The sequence below is a fragment of the Suncus etruscus genome, chromosome X (assembly GCF_024139225.1).
Source record: "Suncus etruscus isolate mSunEtr1 chromosome X, mSunEtr1.pri.cur, whole genome shotgun sequence".
Classification (NCBI taxonomy): domain Eukaryota; kingdom Metazoa; phylum Chordata; class Mammalia; order Eulipotyphla; family Soricidae; genus Suncus; species Suncus etruscus.
In genome coordinates this window covers 51,650,505-51,671,280 of record NC_064868.1, presented here as the reverse complement: position 1 = coordinate 51,671,280, position 20,776 = coordinate 51,650,505, and positions in this window count along the sequence as shown.

Below are 20,776 nucleotides of genomic sequence, written 5' to 3'. Positions count from 1 at the left end.
TTCAAATCATGGAGATTAATTTATACCACCTCTGGATAGTCCAGGACATGAATTGTACACTTCACAACAAGCACTACTCTAGCTGCAGGAACCATTCAATATTTTAGAACAAAAAATAAACTGGAAATATTTTGTGACTGAAATTGTTTCTCCTTTTGTGTCACCCCCCGAAAGTATAATGGCTCTGCTCATACATGGGACTAAATCAGATAACACCTGCAGGATTTGAGGGAACTATGTCTCTAGAAACACATGCCCTTCAGAATATTCAAATGTTTAGTGTTTAGAGATTAACTTGCAGGTGCTCATTGTGAGAATTTAGCCAGAGCATTGCAGATGTATTATAGGGCCTGACAAGAAGTTGTGGTGGCAAAGCCTCACCCAAACTACTGGCAACTTTGACACTGCCCTACGTATCATGTTTATTTTATTCTGGGATCCTGACTCCTGCAGATAAAATTAGTCAATGTGGAGAGGATGACCTATCAAGCCCATCTCAATTTATTTTGTTTTGCAAACAAAATATGGGGAGATGTTGAAACCCTCTGTGATGTTCTGGTTCAGACAGTTCCTGAACTGCCTAGCAGATCGTATCCTATAGAGCAATGGTTCAGGGAACCCTACAAAACAACTGTTTCAGGGAGTCTCTGTGAGGCAAAGCTTCAGAGATACACCACCAAAGACAGAACAAACTGCACAAAGAAGGATGTTATTTCTCCATGATTAATGGTTCCTAATTGGCTTGACTCAGTGCTGTCCCTCCTCCCTCACAGGGAGCTCTGATTAAGGGGGAGATTATCTAGCAATGCTATGTTGCTCCTGAGAATTCCTAAGCCCCATTGATTATGCTTATCCATTCTCAGATGCCCCTTCTCCCAAAGGTAATGCTTCTGCTATGCCCTGTCACCCCTACAGGTATCTCAGTTCCTCTTGTCCTATATAAGAATTGTTAGAATGTAATAAAGTGTCTTTGGACATTATATGGGGACCAATTATTTCCTGGTCATAGGGGGAACATCCTCTCTCCAGAACACACTGAAGGGGGCAGAAATTGGCTCTTGCCAGCTGACAGGGTTGGGACATCTGGCACCTGAAATGGAACATGAACATAGGAATGTGAACATAGAAGAATTGCATTTACTGGTCCCTCAAATAAAGAAGTGACTTTCAATATACTTCAGTGTATAGAAGGTGTTTTCTCCAAAATGAATTTATTAGAAGCTCCATTATTTGGCTTCAGTATGGGTGTCCCTTCTTCAAGTAGACTCTGAACTCAGACTCCCAACACTGTTGATGTCAGAGGCAAGTAGATATGTAGCCCCACTCTATCTGCAGTTTTGGTCTCTTGTCTTTATTACCTTAGCTATGACCTGCCTTATACAGATCAGCGCTAAGGCTCATATGGCATATGTCCTTCACAAATGTACAAGTATATATACACCTGTTTTAACATTTATATTCATAAGCATATATTGAGCAGTTTGCAAAGTATTTTACCATAAATTATCATGATCATCAGTAGATTTCATCTACTCTGTACCAGAAAACACAGATGTGGGGAGCCTAGCTGATGAAACCTAGAACATAGGACACTTCAGTAATTCCTAATCTTGTCACCCACGTGACCAAAGGCGCCCATGCCTTGAGAACAAAGGAAATAGACAAATACTAAAGTAATTCAAAGCAGCCCAATACATCCAGCCAGAAAGAAAAATATAGAGCAACTTGCCTTTGTGTTAGCAAAAGGTTATTATGATTACAACTGATGTTTTTATTTATGCTTGCTAAGTAAAATTTATAGAACTCTGTTTGAATCTTATGCTTTCAGATAAAATGTGCTCTCTACCTCTTTGCCCCTCCCTATTACCTGCCCCAGCTTATGCTAATGAATGCTTGTAAATGTAATTGGTGGAAAAACCCGTAACACCCTCTGACGTATTTCAGCCCTTAAAAGCTGATCCCCCAACAATAAACTTCCCTTTTGAACAGCATGTGTTTTCTTGAGGGCCCTTACTAACTTCTCAATTTTTTCTTTACAGGTCGGTTCTGCTCGGGCAAACCCGCGAATAACTAGCAACCTTCATTTCCACACCCCCGCGGGTCGGGGGTCCCCCACGGGAGGTTGCACACAAAGACAATAAAAGAGGTAACTTGGGGCCCGGAGTGATAGCACAGCGGCATTTGACTTGCAAGCAGCCGATCCAGGACCAAAGGTGGTTGGTTCGAATCCCATTGTCCCATATGGTCCCCCATGCCTGCCAGGAGCTATTTCTGAGCAGACAGCCAGGAGTAACCCCTGAGCACCGCTGGGTGTGGCCCAAAAACCAAAAAAAAAAAAAAAAAAGAGGTAACTTAAGTTTGAGGTAGTTTTACTCTCATTTCTCACCTCCCAGATAAGTAATTCACCAGAGATCACTGCTAGATGACTCAAAATCCACAATTATATAATGTATATAATACCTATGCTTGACATATAAATGTGTGCTTCTTTTTTTTGTTTGTTTTTTTGGGGGCCACACCCGGCAGTGCTCAGGAGTCACTCCTGGCTGTCTGCTCAGAAATAGCTCCTGGCAGGCACAGGGGACCATATGGGACACCAGGATTCGAACCAACCACCTTAGGTCCTGGATTGGCTGCTTGCAAGGCAATCACCACTGTGCTATCTCTCCGGGCCCTAAATGTGTGCTTCTTTATATATATGTTTCTGATGTACTATCAGTGGTTTATATCATATCTGTAATTGAAGATGAGTAAAGCTCTTGCTCATATAGGATCCTTCAGATTTTACTAGTTCATTTCAGTGCTTTCATTGTTTACTGTGGGGAACTAGAGTCCTAGTAAGGCCAGAGCTAAGGATGTCCTGATGGAAAACTTTTCTGAGCAAATTTCACAGAAGCAGTTAATGTAACTGCAAATGTTTTACCATGGTTGGACGATGTCCTGTGACAATGGGCCCCTGACAAAACCCTGACCTTTCCTGAAAGAAAACATGTTGATAGCTTAATGTACAGTGGAATTTTTATGAGTTCTTGTTATTATAATCACCCAGGAACATCTTGCCTGCCCATATTTGCCTGTTTGTGCAAGATAGCTAGTCTGCAACCTATTTAAGGTGCTTTTGGTGTTCAAATAAATGGAGCTTCTCCCACTTGCAGTCTGTCTCTCTTTCTTTCACTTGTGTACTCTCTTCCCAAAACCCCAGAGTTGGTAAATATTGAAGTAATTGTCCATTTTTTAATTATATATTTACTTTTTCTTTCTTCTTTTCTCTTCTTCCTCCTTGCGCCTTGTCATATTTCCTATCTCAAGACCATGGCAACTATGTGGTGCATATTTTTATGGTTGCAGTGCTCACTGAATATCTTATTTGATTCCTCTTTTGAACTGCTGTGGTGTTTCACCTTCTTCTTTTCCCCATCGTCTCTCAAACCAAGGATGAGAGCCTCTAAAATGACTCTGCTCATAGTCGGCGTAGTCAATTTTTACCCCGTTATATTACCTTTCTCTTCCTCAAACAAATCCAAATAACTTGATCTTTCTAGTCCAGCCTCCCAACTAGAGGGGGCAATAATGGAGGCACCAAGACTAAACAGTTATAAGCCCACTAAATAACTAACTAGACACAGAGGGGACCACGCATTCTAGCAGCCCCTGGGGGGAAGAATGGAGGATATGGGAGGCAGGATGGAAGCGATTGTAAGAGGACAATTTGGTGGTGGGAGTTCCCCTGATTCAATGTAAATATGTACCTGGAATATTACTGTGAACGATATGTAAGCCACTACAATTAAAATAAAAATTATGTTAAAAACAAAAAAATAAAAGTTTAACCTTGTTTTATCACCTAAAATAAATAAATAAATAAATAAATAAATAAATAAATAAATAAATAAAACCCCAGAGTTGTACGTTCTGTGGATCAAGACATTTTGGCACCTAACATGGGCCCAAAGCATAAGAGACTTTGTGACGAGCACCAGGGAAAACAGTGGTCACTAATTGCAGCGAAGTCACTATGCACGATGTGAGTGAAGACTTCTGAAAAGTAAGTGATGAAATTCTGTTCAGGATTTAGACTTCCTTCGATTGAGGACATTCGCTTTCAGAGTCTATCCTTCCCCAGATTAGGGTATATAAAATTTCGTTTCTTTCTCACCCTTAACTGTCATCCTCTTTTCAGCCCCTCCACAAGGGCCTCCCATAGTCATGGATTTTTGGAATTAGTCGGAATTTAGAGGCTGACAAGGGGAGAATCTGTCCTCAAACCTCATTTTTCCTCTTTCACAGTCAGATTTTGCATCCCTCCCCCCCCCCGGTAGGGGTCCTCCACTTAAAAGCCAAAGGGCAGAGGCCGGTTGAAGACTCCTCTGATGAGATAAGGGGGTCCCAAACAAGTCTCTCCAGATAAAGACTTGTCCTCAGCAGAAGAAAATTCCAGTCACGACAGGCACATATTGGTATAAGTAAAACATTGTCCCAAAGATCTTATGACAGACTGTTTCTGATCTTATTGTATCTCGACCTTCTCTTATTTTTCACCTCTGTAATATTTTTTATTGTTTTTTTTCTGTTTAATTTGATTTACTGTGAAATCTCAAAATGGAACTTAGCATCCATGCGAAACCCATAATAGGAATCCAAAAATCTTTAAAGAAAAGGGGGGGTGTTAAGCTTAAAATAAAGGATTTAGTGTCCTTTTTCTAGTTTATTCAAGACATCTGCCCCTGGTTCCCCCAAGAGAGAATGACTGAGGATTGAGAATGGTTGGAGGTGTCATACAAGACTGTTATAAAATATATGGTCCTAACAAAGTTCTCATTGTTACTAACGATGCTTTAAGTGTTAGAGATTGGCATCAGGATATTCAAACTACTATTAAAACCTTTGAGGGAAACTGGAGAGGGAGCTCACAATTGGACCCAGCAGAGCGCACATGCCAGGAAAGCCGTCCCTCTGTTTCTCTGGTATGTTAGGGTCGCTGGTCGGACAGTGGGCCACAGATCTCCTGGGCTGAACACTTGGTCCAGGAGACTGGGACCCCCCCATGCCAGGCAGGTCTTCATGGCAGGCCCTGGCAACTCGGGCCCTGGGGGACGGCTGGAGGAGGAAAACCCCTCCCCTATGTATATTGGACCCCCTGTTTTGCTTGCTAGTAATAGCAGGCACAAGTGCGCCCACGCGACAAATATACTTTTTAATCATTATCCAAAAACGTTCCTGATACTAGATTGCTCCTAGGAATAGAATCAGGATGCTCAAGATTCTGACAAAACACTCAAATTGATCTTTATTGTTTAGTCTTTTATGTATTGCCTCTCCCCTCACCCCTTTGTCTCTCCTACCTCCTCATACCCAAACCCTGAACCATTATCTTCCCCTTATTCAACCCTCCTTATCCTCAGTTCTTAATTTGGTAGACACCAAGACTGACCTTCTGCCCCAACACCACCATCCAGCTCCTCATTGAATGACACCCTCTTGGTCCCCAGCTCATGCCTATGCAAACAACTACGACCAACACGCCTGTTGACCCATGCTTGGTGGCCCCTTATGTCACCATCAAACTATGGACTGTTGTATGATACCGGAATCAGCTTCAGCATAACCCCTAGTTCAAGGACAATATAGGGTTCCGTAATGCCGAAAAATATGTCGCAAACTAAACTATCACCTGTTGTCTTCAAATACCCTTGTTTTCTTTTTTTTAAACATAAAAGGGTCACATGTATCTCTTTTGTATATCTCAGATGTATTCCCTTAACATCTATAACTCTTTTAAAATATCCTCATTTGTGACAATTTTGCCCACTAGATTAGTTATTTGATTGCTTGATTTTCCCCTATGAGATCTGTTTTATAAGCAATACTGGTAGAAGAGTAACTATGTATAGATTTCACGTTTATACCAAGTTACGGGAAATGTTGGAATTTATTCGTTGGCCCCCAGATGCACCAACAATATCTTGTGGTATTGCTTCTCCCTTGCATAGGCACATTAAAATGGGAATATAATACATATGTAAACAAGTTTTTATCTAATAGAGGTGGGAATACAAATTTGGTAATGTAATTAGGCCTTTTACCCTGAACATTGGCATAATGATTTGGCTCAGGCCTCAGAAGAATGGGAATCGCCCACACACACCTGAACTATGGAAACAACCACAATTGTCTTTAACATTCCCAGGATCCAAGCCTCTACCAGAGAAGACCTACTACTGCTTTGGCATTGACTTACTCCAAAGAGTACACCCAACACCCAGGTGACTCAGCAACAGTCTGCATGCAGAGCAGATCGCTCTGCATTTAATGATATGCTGAAACTAGAGGATGCTCCACATCAGCCTGACATCAACAAAAGAAATGCACAGAATCCAGAGTCTTTAAATATAAAAGTCTGATACCAACTATAGCTAAAGTGTGCAAAAGTTTCACCGGGACCTTGAGAATGACTGGAGTTGGATAGACTGGTATGCCTGGAACCCAGAGTCTGTCTTATGCCAATAAACTTCTGGGGTGAGGCCTTTTTGTAATCAGGTCAAGGATTTTTTTCTCCCATTTTCTCCATTTTTCTGGACCTATGCAAACATTGGCGATTGCCACTATCACACCTTTACTATATTTTTTACTCTTATCCTTTAAGGAAAAAAAATACAACTTACTGAACTTAAAAACAAACTACTGTAGTAGAATGCCTGTCTCGAAAACAGGCAGGGGATGGGAAGGGGGGAGGGGGTAATGTTGCACTGGTGAAGGGGGGTGTTCTGGTTATGACTGTAACCCAAATATGATCATGTTACTTAAATAAAAAATATATTTAATAAAAAAAACCTTTGAGGAGTATATGAAGGCAGGTAGTGAGCACGAGTCAGTAAAAGGCTCCACAAAGGGGTCTCCCTCTTCCTCCCTGCCAGAATCAGAAAGTGAATCAGGAATAGCAATCCAGATAACCATCTGCAGCCTTATAATTTCCCATTCCTTGTAACTCTCAAGGCTCCCCTTCTCCATACCGTTCCCTGTCCCTAAAACACGCTCCTTCTACCCAGAACCTATATAAGCAAGTCCAAGAGTTAAAAACCCGTTTGAAATTAAATAAAGAAAAGGCTCAATTGGAAAAGGAGCTACAAGTTCTAAAAATACAAACTGAAACCAAAGAAAACGAGCTTGATCCTAGTTCCCTACCAATCCCCAAACATCCTCCCTGCCAGGAATCTAAGGTTCAACACAGACCCCTAAAGGGTCCCCTCTGCCCATCACTCTAAACCTTTATCCAGTAATAGAAACCCCAATTGCTGATAGGGATGGAGGAGATAATAAAGTCACCCTTAGATCTTATACAAGAGCTTTAAGAGAATTAAAAACTGCAGTAATGCAATATGTCCCCGTAGCCCCCATTACCATACAAGTATTAGAGACCCTAGAAGATATGTGGATGACCCCTAATGATTGGCACTAAGTTGCCTGAGCTGTCCTAGAGGGCGGAGATTATATACTTTGTAAATCTGAGTTTTATGAAAATTGCAAAGAAACTGCCCAACATAATATTGTAGCAGGAGGGCCAAGTGCAGACTAGTTTCTGGGAAAAATGGTGGAAAATAGACTTTATGGCACCAACAATAGTCAATGTGAATACCCCACTAGGCTTTACTTACAAATACAGGTGTATGTCATGAAGGCCTGGAAAAGGCTACCCCAAAAAGTGCAGTTACAACCTTTATAGCTAAAATAAAACAGGGCCCAGATGAACCAATTTATAAACTGCCTTATGATGATGGCTAAAAAATTATTTTGGACAGGTCGAGGCAGACACTCCCTTAATTCTACATTTGGCATTTGAAAATGCTAACCCTGCGTGTCAGGCAGCTATTTGACCACATAGGGAGGGAAAAACTGTCTGATTACATTCATCTATGCTCAGGAATCATCCCTTTACATAATATGTATGGGTCTAGCTATAGGAGCAGAACTAAAAGAAGCAGGGCTTACTGCAGAAAAAAAAAGATTTAATTGTAAGCGAGGTCATTTTGCTAGAAATTGCTCAGTCCCTAAGCAAAGGGATAATGTTACACTTCCCCAGGTTTATGCCTCAAATGTAATCGAGGAAAACACAGGGTGTCTGCATATAAATATAAAACAGATTATCGAGGCAACCTTTTGTCTTCGTTTTTTAAATATTTTTTCTTTATTTAAACATCTTGATTACAAATATGATTGTGATTAGGTTTCAGTCATGTAAAAAGCACCCCCATTCACCAGTGCAACATTCCCACCACCAATGTCCCAAATCTCCCTCCATCCCACCCCACCCCCACCTAGACTCCTGACACGCTTTCCAGTTTCCTCATTCATTCACATGATTATGGTAGTTCTCTGTGTAGTTATTTCTATAACTGCACTCACCACTCTTTGTGGTGAGCTTCATGAAGTGAACTGGAAGTTCCAGCCCTCCTCTCATTGTTTCTGAGAATTGTTGCAAAAATGACTTTTATTTTCCTTAAAACCCATAGATGAGTGAAACTATTCTGCGTGTCTCTCTCCCTCTGACTTATTTCACTCGCATGGTAGATTCCATGTACATCTATGAATAGGAAAATTTCATGAATTCATCTCTCCTGATGGCTGCATAATATTCCATTGTGTATATGTACCACAGTTTCTTTAGCCATTCGTCTATTTTTTTTAATTTTTTATTTTGAATTATGAGAACAAAAGATGCAAAGAAAGAGGACAAGGTAAAGTTACAGTGGAAGGACAATCACCCATAACATAATTCTCAGAAGTCCCCTGGCTGATATCTTAACTTTGAACTTTCAGCCAAAGAACGTTAAGATAAATAAAACAGAATCCATGTACAATTACTTTGCCCCTCAAGTCCCCAGATTGTAGCACATTATAATATTTCTTAACAGCACACAAGGCAATCTATAGCCATAAAACTTATGTAATTCCTTAAACATGAGAGGCATAGTATTTTTTACATTTCCATGTACATGCATATTAGCTTAAGTTAACCTCAAATTTTAAGTGGGTGCATTTAACCTCAAATTTTAAGTGGGTGCATTTTAAGGATTAGAGTCAAAGGAGCACAGTAAAAACGGTGTTAGAGTGGCAATTGTTGTTTGCATAGGCCCACCAAAATATGAGAGGCATGGAAATGAATAACCTTGGCCTAAATACAAAGAGATCCTACCCCTGAAGTTTCCTGGCATAAGACCAACTCTAGGCTTCAGGCAAGTTATCGTCCGATCCATAGTGCCAACACACTTTTCACACAGTCTCTGTTGTTGGTATCATGTTTCTGTATTAAAGATTCTGGAAACTGCATATACTAAATTGAAGTCATGATGTGGAGTGTCTTCTCGTTTCACCTCACCATGAAAGGGCAATGCAGGGGCTGGGCGGTGGCGCTAAAGGTAAGGTGCCTGCCTTGCCTGCGCTAGCCTTGGACGGACCATGGTTCAATCCCCCGGTGTCCCATATGGTCCCCCAAGCCAGGAGCAACTTCTGAGCACATAGCCAGGAGTAACCCCTGAGCGTTACCGGGTGTGGCCCAAAAACCAAAAAAAAAAAAAAAAAAAAAAAAAAGAAAGGGCAATGCAGGAAGCCCTGTCCTATAAGCAGGTCGTTGTTAAGTCTTCTCATTGTTAAGGGAAGTCTCTTTTCAGCAGGACGATGTCTGAGCAGTGGTAGGGTCTTCCATGGTAGAGGATTGCTTCCAGGTGATGTTATAGACAAACCTCAAAATTAAGGGGCAATACAGCAAGCCCTGTCCAGTAAGCAGGTCATTGTTTTTGTTAAGTCTTCTCAGTGTTAACGGAAGTCTTTTTTGAGTAGATCGATGTCAGAGCAGCTGTAGGGTCTTCCCTGGTAGAGGAATGCCTCCAGGTGATGTTATATACAACCTTGGATGATTTGTAAATGTCTTCTCTAGATCAGGGGTGAATGGAGAATGCCCATTCTTCTGAGGCCTGTACCAGGTCTTTATGTCAATGTTCAGGGTGTAAGGTCTCATTGCACTACAAGATTTGTTTGTTCCCATCTCTATTAGATAAGAACTTATTGGTATGTATAGTATTTTCCCATTTTAGTGTGCCTAAGCAAACAAGAAATAAAGCCACGTGGTGCTATCAGATATATGGGGGCATAAGAACATTTCCAACAATACCCATGACTTGGTTCAAACATAAGCATTAAACTGAGGGATTCTTTCACACCAAATTTCATATTGAGCAGTTCACAAAGAGAAGATAAAAAACATGAGGGGGGATCATCACTGTATAAGAAAATATTCAGTACAAGTTATAGCCGTCAAAGGAAACACCCATAAAATGTTGAAAAGACATAAGTGTCCTTTTTATGCCTTTTAAAATAGTTGGTTGGGTGTTAACTCCAGGGCACCACTTTGATCTGTGACTTAGGACTCTACAGTACTTAAGTTAGAAAGGGTAAATGAGGAGTAACGATGATAGGAGTTAAGGAAGTTAAAGAGAAATATGATCTTATGAAGGGGTATGCAAAAGGGCAGAGTACAAAATGGACATTCTGCATATATAAAAACATAATTCAATGATAGTGAGTACTATTAATGTTTCTTGTGCGCACGAGGGCTATCGCCCCCCGCGCGATTTTGAAAATATAGACTGGATAGAGATTACCAGTGACTTCAAGAAGCTGGGAGGCCAGAAGTTCAGGGCCCCACCCAGCCCCTCCCTAAGGAGCTGAATGGATAATGGGGGAAAGCCTAGGGTACCTTCAAGCTCCACCAAGGGGCCCAACTCACCAGCTTGCCCAGGCATGTGGCTCGGGGAAGCCCTGGAGATCTGGAGCAAGGTGGTAGAGGGGTGCTAGGGTTACCCAAGTCCCGCACCCCCACTAGGCCTGGTTAGGAAGGCCTCCAGCATGGCGCTGGCCTGCCAAACCCCCTCCTGCTAGACTCCTGGCTCCCAGGAAGGAGAGATCCTTCAAGAAGCTGGGAGGCCAGATGTTCAGGGCCCCACCCAGACCCTCCCTAAGGAGCTGAATGGATAATGGGGGAAAGCCTAGGGTACCTTCAAACTCCACCAAGGGGCCCAACTCACAGGCTTGCCCACGCATGTGGCCCGGGGAAGCCCTGGAGATCTGGAGAAAGGTGGTAGAGAGGTGCTGGGGTTACCCAAGTCCCGCACCCCCACTAGGCCTGGTTAGGAAGGCCTCCAGCATAGCGGTGGCCTGCCAAACCACCTCCTGCTAGACTCCCTAGCCATTCGTCTGTTGAAGGACATCTTGGTTGTTTCCAGAGCCTGGCTATTGTGAATAGTGCTGCAATAAATATAGGTGTGAGGAAGGGGGGTTGTGTTGTATTCTTGTGTTCTTAGGGTATATCCCTAGGAGTGGAATAGCTGGGTCGAATGGGAGCTCAATTTCCAGATTTTGAAGGAATCTCCATATCACTTTCCATAGAGGCTGTACTAGGCGGCATTCCCACCAGCAGTGGATAAGAGTTCCTTTCTCTCCACATCCCTGACAGCACTGATTGTTCTCATTCTTTGTGATGTGTGCCAATCTCTGGGGTGTGATATGGTATTTCATCATTGTTTTGATTTGCATCTCCCTGATGATTAGTGATGAGGAGCATTATTTCATGTGCCTTTTGGCCATTTGCATTTCTTTTTTTTTTATCAAAGTATCTGTTCATTTCTTATCCCCAATTTTTGATGGGATTAGATGTTTTTTCTTGTAAAGTTCTGTCAGTGCCCATATCGCTTTCCATAGAGGTTGGACTAGACAGCATTCCCACCAGCAGTGAATAAGAGTTCCTTTCTCTCCACATCCCTGACAGCACTGATTGTTCTCATTCTTTGTGATGTGTGCCAATCTCTGGGGTGTGATATGGTATTTCATCATTGTTTTGATTTGCATCTCCCTGATGATTAGTGATGAGGAGCATTATTTCATGTGCCTTTTGGCCATTTGCATTTCTTTTTTTTTTATCAAAGTATCTGTTCATTTCTTATCCCCAATTTTTGATGGGATTAGATGTTTTTTCTTGTAAAGTTCTGTCAGTGCCCTGTATATTTTGGATATTAGCCCCTTATCTGATGGGTGTTGGGTCAATAGTTTCTCCCACACGGTGGGTGGCTCTTGTATCCTGGGCACTATTTCTTTTGAGGTGCAGAAGCTTCTCAGCTTCATGTTTTCTCATCTGTTGATTTATGCTTCCACTTGTTTGGAAAGCGCAGTTTCCTCTTTGAAGATGCCTTTAGTCTCAATGTCATGGAGTGTTTTACCGATGTGTTGTTCTATATACCTTATGGAATCAAGTCTGATATCAAGGTCTTTAATCCATTTGGATTCTACCTTCCTACAAGATGTTAACTGGGTGTCTATGTTCGCTTTTTTGCAAGTGGCTAACCAGTTCTGCCAGCACCGCTTGTTGAAGTTTTCCCTGCTCCACTTAGAATCTCTTGCTCCTTTGTCAAAAATTAGGTGATTGTTTGTCTGGGGAACATCATCTGAGAACTCAAGCCTATTCCACTGATCTGAGGGTCTGTCTTTATTCCAATACCATGCTGTTTTGATAACTATTGCTTTGTAGTACATTTTAAAGTTGGGGAAAGTAATGCCTCCCATTTTCCTTTTCCCTAGTAGTGCTTTAGCTATTCCAGGGTGTTTATTGTTCCAGATAAACTTCATAAGTATTTGATCCACTTCTTTGAAGAATGTCATGGGATCATACACTATGACCAAGTAGGTTTCATCTCAGGAATACAAGGATGGTTTAACATCCGTAAATCTATCAACATCATACACAACATCAACAACAAGAAAAATAAAAATCACATGATCATATCAGTAGATGTAGAGAAAGCATTTGATAAGGTCCAACACCCATTCTTGATCAAAACTCACAGCAAGATGGGAATGGAAGGAACCTTTCTCAATCTAGTTAAAGCCATCTACCACAAGCCAATGGCAAATATTATCTTCAATGGAGAAAAATTAAAAGCCTTTACTCTAAATTCTGGTACAAGACAAGGCTGTCTCCTCTCACAGCTCCTCTTCAACATAGTACTGGAAGTGCTTGCTATAGCGATCAGGCAAGAAAAAGATATCAAGGGAATCCAGATAGGAAAGGAAGAATTCAAGCTCTCACTGTTTGCAGTTGACATGATACTCTACTTAGAAAACCCTAAAGACTCTACCAAAAAGCTTCTAGAAACAATAGACTCATATAGCAAGGTGGCAGGCTACAAAATTAACACACAGAAATCAATGGCCTTTATATACCAATAATGATAGGGAAGAGATGGACGTCAAGAAGGCAATCCCATTCACATTAGTGCCACACAAACTCAAATACCTTGAAGTCAACTTGACCAAAGACATGAAGGACCTATACAAAGGAACTATAAAGCCCTGCTCCAAGAAATAAAAGAGGACACATGGAAATGGAAACACATACCCTGCTCATGGATTGGCAGGATTAACATCATTAAAATGGCAATACTCCCCAAAGCATTATACAGATTTAATGTGATTCCTCTAAAAATAGCCTAGTGCCTTCTTTATAGGGAAACATCAGGTGGGGCCAGCCCTAGGCCCCTTATCCAGCATGAACTGTGGGGCAGCAGGCTTCATGTCAGCCACCCAACCCAGTCTCAACTCGGTGTACTCCCCACAGTTTCCTCCCTTTTTCAGGTCACTCCCAGAGAGTGCAGGATTGGACCTGTTCTACTTCCTCAACAATATTAATTGCCTCCCAAGGACCTCAGTTGGTGTCCATCAATGCTAAGGGTCTGCTGCCACTCGAAACATTTGTTCTTATTGAAAGGGGCAGGATGTTATTAAAAGGCTTGTAAACTTTTTCTGGTATAATTGATGCTTATACTGGCCAATTCAATATTGGTGATAACCACTTCCCAATTTCTTATGATAGAATCCCAACAAAGGGTTGCTCAGCTGTTCTTGCTGCCACTACATATCACCCAATTTCCAATGCTTTCAAGCCAGCAAGGAACTAACTGCTTTGGCTCCTCTGATATTTTCTGGAAGCAACAGGTATCTCGTGATAAACCCATGTTCAAGCTAAATATTAATGAAAAAGATTTTACAGGTCGGGTGGACACTGGGGCAGATGCCACCATCAGGAGACACGAGGTATGGCCCTCCAATTGGCCTCTAACCACCTCAGTCACCCACCATCAAGGTATATGCCAGTCCCCAAATCCTCTAGTTAGTATAACTTACTTGCATTGGAGGAATTCTGAAGGAAATTCAGACAATATCTGCCCTTACATCATCCGGGGCTTGCCCATTAACCTCTGGGGAAAAAACATCTTGGAGTAAATGGACCTTATACTTGTAAATAACAAAGGTCTGGTCCTTATGGTAAAACAAGGTTATGTCCCAGGGCAAGGGTTAGGAAAATTTTCTCAGGGACACATTAACCCTATCCCCACCATCCCAATAAATAATAGGCTGGGGTTTGGGAACTTATGATGCTGACTGCTGACAACCCTATACCCCATGCAGATAAAATCGCCTGGCAGTCAGACCAGCCTGTGTGGGTTGATCAGTGGCCGTTAGTCAGTGAAAACCTTGCAGCTGCAGAACAGTTAGTACAGAATCAACTCTCTGCAGCACATAATGAATCAACCTTATCATCATGGAATACTCCCACTTGTCATTAAAAAGAAATCTGGAAAATGGAGGTTGCTTCAAGATTTGAGAGAGGTGGGGCTGGAGAGATAGCATGGAGGTAAGGCGTTTGCCTTGCATGCACAAGGACAGTGGTTCAAATCCCGGTATCCCATATGGTCCCCCGAGCCTGCCAGGAGTGATTTTTGAGCATAGAGCCAGGAGTAACCCCTGAGCGCTGCTGGGTGTGACCAAAAAAAAAAACACAAACATAAAAACAAAAAACAAAAAGATTTGAGAGGGGTTATTAAAACAATGGTCATTCTTGGGGCCTTACAACCCTGCCTCCCCTCACCAGTGGCAATTCTACCTAATTCATATAAAATAGTTATATATCTTAAGGGTTATTTTTTTCTCCATTCCTCTGTACCAGGTGGATAGAAAAAGATTTATGTTTAGTGTCCCAGTTACCAATTTTAAAGGCCCAATGAAGCGTTTCCAATGGAAGGTTTTGCCACAGGTATGGCCAATAGCTCTACCCTTTGTCAGAAATATGTGGTACAAGTTATTGATTCCATTCGTTCCATCTAGCCACAATTGTATTTGATTCATTATATGGATGACATCCTGATTGAGGGTTCATCTTCTGCACAACTGCTTGAGTGTTGTCAGTCCTCATTAAAAGACTTGTATATGCAGAGTTCCAAATTGCCTTAGTTAAAATACAAGTCTCTGAGCCTTTTTCCTTTTTGGGATTTCAATTGTATAATACCCCGATGTTAACTCCTCCCATTTAAAAACTCCCATTTAGGGGCCGGAGAGATAGCACAGCAGCGTTTGCCTTGCAAGCAGCAGATCCAGGATCTAAGGTGGTTGGTTCAAATCCCGATGTCCCATATGGTCCCCCGTGCCTGCCAGGAGTGACTTCTGAGCATAGAGCCAGGAGTAACCCCTGAGCGTGGCCGGGTGTGACCTAAAATAAACAAACAAAAAACTCCCATTTAAAAACTTTAAATGATTTTCAACAATTGTTAGGAAATATCAATTGTCTGCGGCCATATTTACACCTGACTACAGGTGAATTCAAACCCTTATTTGACATTCTCAAGGGTGATTCTGATCCCAAATCTCCTTGGGAACTGAATTAAGCAGCTCAGCAAGCACTGGCTAAAGTAGAGGAGGCCATTTGATCGCAATTTGTGTGTGCCCTTGATTATGCATTACCTTTTAGTTTTATAATATTTGCCTCCCTACATACCCCTACAGAGTTTATTTGGCAAAATAATTCTATCTCTTGGATACATTTATCTGCATCTCCTAAAAAGGTCCTGGTTCCTTATTATGCAATGGTCACTGATCTCATTATGTCAGGACGAGGATTTTGCAGAAAGTATTTCGGAAAGGAATCTAATTATAATAATATACAACCCTATCATACGCAACATTTGTTCTGGCTGTTTCAAAACACGGGTGATTGGCCATTAGTTTGTGCCTCCTTTGAAGAAAAAATTGACAATCATTATCAAGCCAATAAACTTGTTCAATTTTTTAAGATGCATATTTGAATTTTCCTGTCATCACTCAGTCTCTCCTATTACTGGAGTTGTCATCATATTTACTGACAGCTCATCAAACAGTTGCCTCCTACGTTATAAATATTTCAACTATTACCATCCATACAGAATATACCTCAGCCCAGCTGGTTGAATTTTGTGCTCTCCTATAAGTTTTTAAGCAATTTTCTAATAGTTCTTTTAATTCGTATACTGATAGTGCCTATACTGCCTATTCTGTACCATTATTGGAGACTGTTAGTTATCTTAAACCCATTTCTAACACCACTAAATAGTTTAAGGAAATCCAAGGTCTGTTTCATAGGCCACTTTAAGAGCTCAATCTGGTCTTCCAGAACCTCTGGCCTTGGGCAATTCCTTGGCTGACAAAGCCACAAAAACCATTGCCTTTGTTTCGCTTGAGGGTACGATGCAGCTATTCAAGCACGTTGTCTGCATCATTTTAATGCCAATACCCTTAAACTAATGTTCAAAATCTCTAGGGAACAGGCCCGGCAGGTTGTTAAGCAATGTTCCACTTGTGTCTCTCAACTGCCTGTTCCCCATCTGGGGTTTAATCCTCGTGGCTTGGTGCCAAATGAAATTTGGCAAATGGATGTTACTCATATTTCAGAATTTGGAAAACTTAAGTACCTCCATGTAATGGTGGATTCTTGTAGCGGATTCATGTATGGAACCCTTCAAATAGGAGAAGCCTGTAAAATGTTATTGCTCATGTGTTGTTATGCTTCTCTGTGATGGGAATGGCCAAAATTATTAAAACAGATAATGGCCCTGGGTATACAGGAAAAAGTTTCCAGTCCTTTTGTAAATCCCTTTCCATTACCAATGAGATTGGAACTCCCTATAACCCACAAAGCCAGGGCATAGTGGAACATGCCCATCAAACTCTTAAAAACAATATTCAAAGATTAAAAACAGGGCAATTATATGCCATCAGAGGCTCGCCAAAATGTGTTGGTCCATGCTTTTTTATTATCAATTTTTTACAGCTGGACCAGTCTGGACAGTCAGCAGCTGACAGATTATGACACCCTTCAACTAAAGAAAATTATGCCATAATATTATGGAGAGATCCATTAACTGGCCAATGGCAAGGCCCAGTCCCAGTACTTATCTGGGGAAGAGGATCCATGTGCATCTTTGATATGAAAGAAGGAACTATGTGTTGGCTCCCAGAAAGGCTAATAAGGCAAACTAACCAAACTGTCTTCAGGGCTACAGTCAACCCTGAGAGTCCTCCTTTTGTCTCGTCCACAGATTCCAAAGAAGATAATGAAGAAGTTGGATCGTCTTCTGAAAATGATCTTTTGCCTGCTCATGATAATGAAGGGAGAACAGAATCTCCTGCTGAGAACACCACAGGAGGAGTCTCCCCATTTCCCACTTAATAGGACCTGGTGATCACCAACCCTGAGACTGGAACCACGTTAATTCTGGCCCAACAGATAGGCCCCTCCATATCATGGTCCCCCTCACTTAGCTTTAACCTTTGTATTTTAGCAAAAAATTCTTGGACTGCATCAGAAACCGATCATACCCCCGGTGATTCCCATTCTGATTGTGCCTTTAGAAATTTCTATATTTGTTCTGGAAGAAAAAGAACGTTCAAGTGTGGAGGCCCAGAGGCATACTATTTGTCACCCATAATTGCAAAACTTCTTTTACCTGCTCAGGGTGGAAGGCTGGTGGGCCAGAGGATTTGATTACAGTTACCAAAACATAACTCAGATAAACTACACATCACCTTCATTGACTCAGAAAAATAGGCCTTTAGCTGGGATGCTGGAAAAAGCTGGGGGCTGTGATTATATCGCCCTGCTAAAAGTCATGTAGGAATTCTTTTTGTACTTAAGCTTGTTCAAACACCCATTTACCAACCCATAGCTGTAGGATCAAATAATATCCTTCATATTCCCAATCTCACACCCAAGTCCTCCCTGCCTAAATCAGTTGTGTCTGATAATCAGTCTTTGGAGGGAACTGGTTTCATCCTTGCTCCCACCCTTCATCATCATCCTCATATGACACCAGATGGCTCTGCCGGAGTAGAAACTGAGCATTCCTTGCTCAAGTTAATAGATAATACTGTTAAAGCACTAAATCATTCTAAACCTGAATTAAATGCAGCTTTGACATGTCACTGATGGAGAAAGGAGACTGTGTGTCACACTCAAAGAAGAATGCTGTGTCTATGTGGACCACTTGGGGCAGATTAAGGACTCAATGGCTAAAGTGCAGGAGGGCTTGGAAAAAAGAAAACGCTTGAGGGATCAAGAACAAAGCTGGTTTCAAAATTGGTTTTCCACTTCCACTTGGCTCACAACATTGCTCCAACCATCCTAGGACCCTTAGTGGGATTACTTCCACTGGTCTCCTTTGGGCCCTGGGATTTTAGAAAGCTCACCATTTTGTGAAGAAACAAATTGATGACTTACAGGAAAAACCCATACAGGTTCACTACCACCACCTGGACCTGGAGGACCGAGGCTTCTTCGAGAAACTTCCCCAACAGCAGTAACCTTTGTCTTCCTACAGAGTACTGGTTCAGGTAGCCCAATCCTTAAAGGGAGGCCCTGGGATGAGTATGCAGCCCCTTTGGACCTTTTAACTGAGAATTTTTGTTGACTGTTCGCAGTGGGATTCGGAAGCAGTAACGCACCAGGGAAACTCCCCATCTAGGTGACACGAGAGAGGTTTCCTGGCACGGGTATGCAGCCCCTTTCAGCCACTAAATTGAGGATTGTTGCCACCCATTCCCAGCGGGATTCTGAGGCAATAATTCAGTCCCAGTGGGCTACTTAACTGGAGATTGTCACAATTTCCACCAGATTTCCACCATTGAAAGTCCCCCCAATTCACCTAGAAACCTGGAAACCTAAAAAAGACTATCGACTCTCTCCTTTATATAATAGAAATAGAGGAGATTCAGGGAGCCAGAGTCCTAGTAAGAGCTAAGGATGTCCTGATGAGAAACTTGCCTGAGCAAATTTCACAGAAGCAAAGTAACTGCAAATGTTTTACCATGGTTGGGCAATGTCCTGTGACAATGGGCCCCTGACAAAACCCTGACCTTTACTGAATGAAAACATGTTGATAGCTTAATGTACAGTGGAATTTTTATGAGTTCCTGTTATCGTAATCACACAGGAACATCTTGCCTGCCCATATTTGCCTGTTTGCGCAAGTCTGCAACCTATTTAAGGTGTTTCTGCTGTTCAAATAAACGGAGCTTCTCCCACTTGCACTCTGTCTGTTTCTTTTTCTTTCACTAGTGCACTCTCTTGGGAACCCCAGAGTTGTATGTCCTGTGGGTCTTTAAATAAGTTTGTCATGGTATGATAACAGTATTAAGAAACATGAACACTTGAGTCACTATACATGCTTGTTTAATGAATAAATAAATGAGAGAGCTGAGTGTCTGTGACACATTGGGTACTCAATGGAGTCTCTGACAAACTCCAACTGAAAAGTATAAATGCAAACTTTTGGGGTAAAACAAATGCACTTTACCAAATAACTTCCACCTATTATAGAAAGGTTTTAGCACCTGCTGATTAATTTAGCAAAGTTAAATTACTGGCCCTGGTATTCTGTGAATATCTAGCCAGAGGTTAAAAGGCAACCCTGAACCATTGGATCTACATGGTCTACATGTAGTCTGAGCTTCTCATTTTGGGTGTGGTGCCATCTGATCCACTAAGACATGAAGTCAAGCATGAAATAACACTCCATCACCAAAGGGCAGCATATAAACAACCTAAGTCTGGAGGAATTTATAAATGTAAAAGTGAGTTACTGGAGCCACCTACTATCACACTGCTGTTCTCCCTCAGTTCATATCTAGGTCTTCATAATGAGTTCTCAATAACCAACAAGCAATTGCTTTTTGGCATTTTGGCTAAAATCAAGTGTAGTTCTGATCTTATCAGTTGAATATTGGAAGCATCCTCTAACCAACAGATACACCCTCTAGCCAATAACCAGCATGCTAAAGAAAAGAGAAAGCCAGGGAGTGTAGTTTGTCACCAATAAACTGAAATGACTAGATATTGGAAGTTATTGTGTTACAACTCTACTTGATTTAATGACCTTTATAGAAAACACTTAAGGAAAATTCTTCTAGAAGACAGAACTTAGAGAGCAGATGGATTTTATAGTCCATAAAAATACCTAACAACAATAGATAGCAGACAGTAAATTAAAAGAGTGTTCTCTAGACTACATTAGGACCCTATTATTATGGACTAGATACCAATCTATTTAAAAATATCATATATTATGATTGGAATGTGCCTGTTTACCCTGATTTAATATGCACCATGATCCAGGAATTTTCTAGTTACTTTCTATGACTTATATATTTCATACACTATTTTCTTCTGGTCAAATAATACATCATCATAGGGTTGGAGCGGTGGTGCAAGTGGTAGGGCGTTTGCCTTACATGTGCTAACTTAGGATGGACCACAGTTCGATCTTCCAGTATCCCATATGGTCCCCCAAGGCAGGAGCGATTTCTGAGCACATAGCCAGGAGTAACTTCTGAGCTTCACCAGGTGTGGCCCCAAAACCAAATAATAATA